The sequence below is a fragment of the Suricata suricatta genome, chromosome 11 (assembly GCF_006229205.1).
Source record: "Suricata suricatta isolate VVHF042 chromosome 11, meerkat_22Aug2017_6uvM2_HiC, whole genome shotgun sequence".
Lineage (NCBI taxonomy): Eukaryota > Metazoa > Chordata > Mammalia > Carnivora > Herpestidae > Suricata > Suricata suricatta.
In genome coordinates, this window is record NC_043710.1 from 8127155 (window position 1) to 8134375 (window position 7221).

Sequence of the window (7221 nt, forward strand, 5' to 3'; positions counted from 1 at the left end):
CCAGTGGCTTGGATCTGAATCACCTTGGACGTGCCCTGCTCTAACTAAAAACCAGTCCATTTATATATAGCCCAGACTGCTTCTTTAACCTCTGCTGGTTTGAGAATTTGTGGCCCAAACTGCCAGTTAACCTCCAATATTCGTTTTTCCCCTTCTACCATAATCCAGAATTTTGGCCACTGAGAAAAAAGAGCTACATTTCAGAGCCTGTCTTGCAGGAAAGTGCGGTCACAAGAATCCTTAGCAGCAGTGTTTTCTGGACACTGGGATGTGCGCAGAAATAATGCACGTAACCTGTAGGTGGTCGGTATTTTTTTTTATGTTTTTTATTTGTTTTTGAGAGAGAGACAGCATGAGCAGAGGAGGGTCAGAGAGGGAGGTACAGAATCTGAAGCAGGCTCCAGACTCAGAGCTATCAACACAGAGCGCGATGTGGGGCGCAAACCTACGAACCGCGAGATCATGACCTGAGCCGAAGTCGGGCGCCTAAGGACTGAGCTGCCCAGGCGCCCCTCTCCTTTCACTTGTGTGTGTGTGTGTGTGTGTGTGTGTGTGTGTGTGTGTGTGTGTGTGGTTTTACTTAAATTTATTTTTGAGAGACGGAGACAGTGTGAGCAGGGAAGGGTCAGAGAGAGAGGGAGACACAGAATCAGAAGCAGGCTCCAGGCTCTGAGCTAGCTGACAGCATAGAGCCCGATGCGGGGCTCGAACCCACAAACCGTAAGATCATGCCCTGAGCTGAAGCTGGACGCTTAACCGACTGAGCCACCCAGGCGCCCCTCCTTTCACTTTTGAACCGAGGCAGCTCACCTCCAAAACAAAAAAAACAAAACAAAACAGAAGAGAAGAAAAACCTCTAATTCTGAACCATCATGTTACCTGTGCTGCACACGGCCACTGGCTCCATCTTGCTCTTCGCCATCGCCAGGCTGAGGATCCGAAATGATTCATTCCTTTGTCTGCATCCTAGATCCCCACCTGGAAGGGAAGAAATCCAAACAAGAACTGCCTTCAGATCACAAACTCTTTTTTTTTTTTTAAGTTTCATTTATTTTGAGAGTGAGAGAGAGAGAGCGAACATGGGTGCGTTAGGGGCAGAAAGCGTGAGAACGCCACGCAAGCTCTGCGCTGACGCACTCTGACGCCCAACCCACTGACCCAGGCGCCCCCGGATCAAAAACGCTTAGCACTGTGATCTACTGCCCTCTAGTGGAACGATCTGGTATTTGCTGTAGTTGTTGAGTAACCGAGACAGACGGCGGTGCGTGAAAAGGCACCGGTGGTCAGGGTGGAACAGAAACATTGTCGGGATACCTAAAAAGGTATCAACAGAACTTAGAAGAAATCCTGATCGTGCCCTCTACCACCTGGCTCGGGACTGTCGCCAGCTTTTCAGTAAAAAGCACCGGACGTCCAGGTCAGAACTGAGTGCAGAATTACCTTGGTTCCTCACCTAAATTCCTTTATGTCATGTGCATTGTAGACATGTTAGCTGAGCACCCACAATGCACCAGGCACAGTTCTGTGTCTCAGGATCAACACACAGATAAGACACTCAGATTCACATCCTAATGGGAGGAGGGGGGGCAGGGACAAGGGAAGGAACAGACTATAACAAGTGACAAAGGAAATTTTCAACTTTTAATGTTTGTGTGCCCTGCTCTTGGGCTCCCAGGGAAATATACTTTTACCAAGGTCACCATGACTTCCCCAAACTTCAGAGCATGTCCGGCCCTGAGCACACATAGCACATCCACTCCATTAGCAAATAACCTAAAAGAAACATTTCAAACTAGAGAAAAGACTAAAAGTCTCCCTAAACTCTAGTCCATGCCTCCAAAACCTGCAACCTTGCACATACTAAAAATGTACTAAAGTTTGTAATTTTCTGAAATACCCTTCGTCATGATGAGTCACAACTCTTGAGGTAACAACAACAAAAACATCTATAACCCTGTATTACACATTCTTTCTCCAGAACATTCTCTTCACTGTGAAGATTGTGTATCTCTGGGAGCTGTCCTCACTCAGGCTTGACTAAAACTCTCTTCTTTTTTTTTTTTTTTTTTAAAGAAACTCTAGGGGCGCCTGAGTGGCTCAGTCCGTTAAGCATCTGACTTCAGCTCAGGTCATGATCTCATGGTTGGTGGGTTTGAGCCCCACATCACTCTGTGCTGAATGCTTGCTCAGAGCCCGGAGCCTGATTCAAACTCTGTGCCTCCTTCTCTCTCCGACCCTCCGTGCTCATGCTCTGTCTCACTCTATCTCTCAAAAAAGAATTAATGTAAAAAAATTTTTAAAGAAATTCTAAGGGTTTTGGTGGGGGGCTCCTGGGGGGCACGTTCGGTTAAGCATCTGACTCTTGATTTCAGCTCAGGTCATGATCTCACGATTCATGAGTTCAAGCCGCACGTCATGCTCTGTGCACTGACCAAAAGGAGCCTGCTTAGCATTTCCTCTCTCTGCCCCTCCCCTGCTGGCGCTCTGTCTCTCTCAAAATAAAAAAAACAAACTTAAAAAAAAAGGAACTCTAAACCTTTTTTTTTTCATTTTGCATCAACACAAGTAAGAAATAAATGAATACAAATGGTGTGAGGTGAAGGTAAACAGGGACCAGACTGTGTAGGACTTGAAACATCAAGGGGCGCCTGGGTGGCTCAGTCGGTTGAGCATCTGACTTCGGCTCAGGTCGTGATCTCACAGTTCGTGAGTTCAAGCCCCGCCTCAGGGTCTGTGCTGACAGCTCAGAGCCTGGAGCCTGCTTCAGATTCTGTGTCTCCCTCTTTCTCTGCCCCTTCCCTGCTCATGCTCTCTCTCTCTCTATCTCTCAAATGAATAAACATTAAAATATTAAAAAAAAAAAAAAAGGAAAGAAAGAAAGAACCATCAAGGGAAGCGAGTGGAGGTTTTAATGCAGGGGCCACATGCTTGGCCTGGGGTTTGTAAAACACCACTCTGGCTTCTGGGTGGAAAATGGACGGCGGGCGAGCAAGGATGGAGGCAGGAAGACCCGTCGGAAGATTACTGCAGCGTCCAGAGGAGAAGGAAGGTGGCCTGAATTAAGAAGGAACAGCAAAGGACAGGAGAAGGACTGGGCTTCACTGCGGAGGCAAAGCCAACAGGATTGCTGGTGGATTCGATGGGGAGAAGAGCTGCGGTGAAGGGGGAGAAGCCCAGGACTTATATGTAGTTCTCATTTCAGACCAGAGCCTCACCACTCTCAATGCACCCTCTTGCTTTCTTAACAGAACCCCAACTTCAAGAACTGTCCAGGTGACGAGACCAAATGGATGCCAAGGTCTTTCTTGATCCAAGAGTGGGCAAAGCCAGGTAAGAATCTTTCTTCTGGGACTGGCTTATATTTTTTCAATGTTGATTTATTTTGAGAGCGAGCCAGCAGGAGTGAGTGGTGAGGGGAGAGGGAGAGGGAGAATTCCCCCAGCGGCCTTGGCAATGTCAGTACGGAGATCAACGTGGGGCTAGAACTCATGAACCTTGAGATCATGACCTGAGCCGAAATCAAGAGTCAGACACTTAACCGGCTGAGCCACCCAGGCGCCCCTGGCACTGTCTTATTTGTTGTTTGTTTATGGAGAGAGAGGGAGAGCACGAGTAGGGTAGGGGCAGAGGGGGAGAGAGAGAATCTTAAACACTCTCCATGCTCAGCACAGAGCCTCATGCGGGGCGCAAACCCACGACCCTGGAATTATGAGCTGAGCTGAAATCAAGAGTTGGTTACTTGGGGCGCCCGGGTGGCTCCGTTGGTTAAGCCTCCGACTTCAGCTCAGATCATGATTTCATGGCTCCTGGGTTCGAGCCCCGCGTCGGGCTCTGTGCTGACAGCTCGGAGCCTGCAGCCTGCTTCAATTCTGTGGCTCCTCTCTCTGCCCCGCCCCCACTTGCACTCTGCTTCTCTCTCAAAAATAAATAAACATTAAAAAAATTTTCAAAGAGCTGGAAGCTCAACTGACTGAGCCACCCAGTTGGTACACATGCCGATATGTTCCCTGGCCTGGAGCAGAACAAGACGAGCCAGCTTCCAGAGAGTTCCGGTATCCTCCCTCAACCAAAAAGGCCACTGCCCAAGAGGCTTTAGAGACGCCTTGGAATAAGGCTCCCCAGGTGTCCTCAGGACACCCTCTCCTCCAGCCCCAGTCAGCGCTGGGTATTCTGTGACAGGAACGCTTGCTGAAGGAAATACCCCTCCAGCCTCTGGACCCTTGTCCCATACCTGAGGGCAAAGAAGAATCCACGTGGAATGATCTCGAGGACAGTGGCCCAATTAAATGCCACCTGTGGCTGAAACTGGAACCACTTTTAACCTGTCAGACAAGCCCTAGAGTCAAGTTTTTAAAAACATCAAGCAGGGGCGCCTGGGCGGCTCAGTCGGTTGAGCGTCCGACTTCGGCTCAGGTCATGATCTCACAGTTCGTGGGTTTGAGCCCCGTGCTGACAGCTCAGAGCCTGGAGCCTACTTCCGATTCTGTGTCTCCCTCTCTCTCTGCCCCTCCCTTGCTCATGATCTGTCTTTCCCTGTCTCTCAAAAATAAATAAATGTTAAAAAAAATTTTTTTTAATCAAGCTGAATGAGCAACTTCAAACACCTCCTTTAATTCGGTATAACGGAGGTAATTTTTCCAACGAGTCCAAATGTCCTAAATTCTACCCTTTTCAGTTCACTGGGAGTCTGTGACGGGTTGAATTGCGTCTCCCCACAAAAAAGATAGGTTGAAGTCCTGGCCCGACCCCATTACCCCAGAATGTGACTTCGTTTGGGAAGAGTGTCAACGCAGATGAGGTCACACTGGAATAGGGTGGGGCCTCACCCAGTCCCAGCGGGGTCCTCACCAGAAGACACAGACACAGGGGGAGAGTGTTACGTGGGGGTGGAGGGTTGGAATGAGGCATCGAGAAGCCAAGGAACGCCCGTGGCCACCACAAGCACAGAGAGGGGCACAGAACAGATTTCCTAAGAACCTTCGGAAGAAACCAGTCCTGCTGACATCTCCTCCACTTTGGATTTCCAGCCTCCGGAAGTGCGAGACAATCCCTGATGATCCGAGCCACACAGCTCGTAGAATTTTGTACCAACAGCCCCAGGGAACGGATGCAGAGTCAAGTGAGTGACGAAGGAGCTGAGGACCAATAGGCAGCTGAGGGTCCTCATAAAGTCCACTCTCACCTCAAGGAGCATCTTGGCCTGAAAGAAAGGGCACCTCTCTAGAGTGTGGGACGGAGCAGATCTGGATTTGAACGCGGGCTCACGGCTGCTGTTCACTTCAGACACATTTTTAACTTGTCTACGCCCTTCCTCATCTAGAAAAACTGAGGGGAGAGGATACTTCAACCTCACTCAAAATCCTGCTAATGGTGGTTGGTGATTCAGGGACACGAACATTTGGTTTTCAACGTTTGGGTTTATTATCATAAATTAGGAAACAGATCCACTATTACCAGTAAAGGTCGTGAGATTCATTCTAGGTCCAATGTCTCTGAGACTTTGGAGACTAGAGTAAGCATCTTCTAAGATGCTCCAATGATTCCCGGCTCCCAGCATTCAGAGTGTCATCTTGTGTAGTCTCTTGTGTCGTCTTGTGTGGTCTTTCCTTAAGTGTGGGCCGCACTCACGGAGCTGCTTCTGACAAATAGAAAGCAACAAAAGTGATAAGCTGTCATTTCTGAGATTAGGTTATAAAAAGGCTATAGCTTCCATCTTGAGTCAGTCTCTCTCTCTCTCTCTCTCATCTGCTCTCTTCCTCCCTCATCCCTCACTCTGGAGGAAGCCAGCTGCCATCTTGTGAGGTAGCCATGAGGAGAGTCCCACATGGTGAGGAACTGAGGCCTGATGACAACCACATGGAATCAGACCCCCGCCCCAACACAGCCTTCAGATAAGACCCCCGCCCTAGCCCCAGCCTGACTGTATCCTCCTAACAGACCTTGAGCCCGAGGCACCCAGGGAAGCCGGATCCAGAACCCTGATGCACAGAGACTGTGAGGCAATAAATATGGGTTGTTTCAGGCCACTACCCTCGGGGGCAACTAGTTACACCGTACGTGACCAACAGACTTCGTGCCACAGGAATCTGAGTTCATGAAAGGATCTGGAATGTGTGTTTTGGAGACTGAAGTGTGGACTTTCTCCTTTCAGTAAAATGATGATGTATTGGAGTCTGTGTGCTTTTCTCCATTAAGGAAATTTCCCGAATCACATTTGTAACTGCTTTCCATGGCCTTCATGACAAACCTTCTTCCTGCTGAAATCTAGTACCTGCTCACTTACTCACCCATACCCTCTCTTTCCACCTTTACAAAACTGAGCGTCAGGGCACCTGGGTGGCTCAGTCAGTTCAGTGTCCAACTTTGGCTCAGGTCCTGAGCTCACAGTTTGTGAGTTCAGGCCCCGCGTCAGCCTCTGTTTTGACAGCTCAGAGCTGAGAGCCTACTGCGGATTCTTTGTCTCCCTCTCTCTCTGCCCTTCCCCCACTTGCATTCTGTCTCTCTCTCAAAAATAAATAAACACTTTAAAAAATAATAATAATACAACCAGTTTTTCATTTAAAAAAATGAGAGAGATAAATCCAGTTTTCCAAAAACCCACTTATAGTTACTGAATGGATCCTAGCAAGACATGTTTACATCCTAATCCTTGAAACCTATGAATATTACCTTATATGGTTAAGAGTGACTATTACCTCATAGGATAAAAGATATGATTAAGATAGACCCTAGAGAAGAAAGCAGGAAACAGCCTCCTTGACCTCAACCGCAGCAATTTCCTGCTCAACACATCCCCAAAGGCAAGGGAATCAAGAATCAAAATGAACTATTGGGAATGGGAATGGGAAATGGGAAAAGATCATTGCAAATGACATATCAGATAAAGGGCTAGTATCCAACATCTACAAGGAACTCACCAAACTCCACACCCAAAAAACAAATAATCCAGTGAAGAAATGGGCAAAAGACATGAACAGACACTTCTCCAAAGAGGACATCCAGATGGCCTACAGGCACATGAAACGATGCTCAGTGTCACTCATGGTCAGGGAAATACAAATCAAAACCACACTGAGATACCACCTCACGCCGGTCAGAGTGGCTAAAACGAACAAATCAAGAGACTATAGAAGCTGGTGAGGGTGTGGAGAGACAGGCACCCTCCTGCACTGTTGGTGGGAATGTAAACTGGTGTAGCCGCTCTGGAAAACAGTGTGGAGG

At 48.2% G+C, this 7221-nt stretch overlaps 1 long non-coding RNA gene across 2 annotated transcripts in view; it reads right to left on the reverse strand.

Moving 5' to 3' along the window:
* Positions 1-885: 885 nt before the first annotated feature.
* Positions 886-7221, reverse strand: part of LOC115272132 — a 10302-nt gene continuing 3966 nt past the window's right edge. The window contains exons 4-5 of one of the 2 annotated variants that reach the window (XR_003900262.1): positions 5455-5638; positions 886-978 (exon numbers count right to left, since the gene is read on the reverse strand). This is a non-coding gene — a long non-coding RNA (uncharacterized LOC115272132). Of the gene's footprint in view, positions 979-5413; positions 5639-7221 lie in introns of those variants that run through there. The other variant, XR_003900261.1, reaches the window with a different exon arrangement.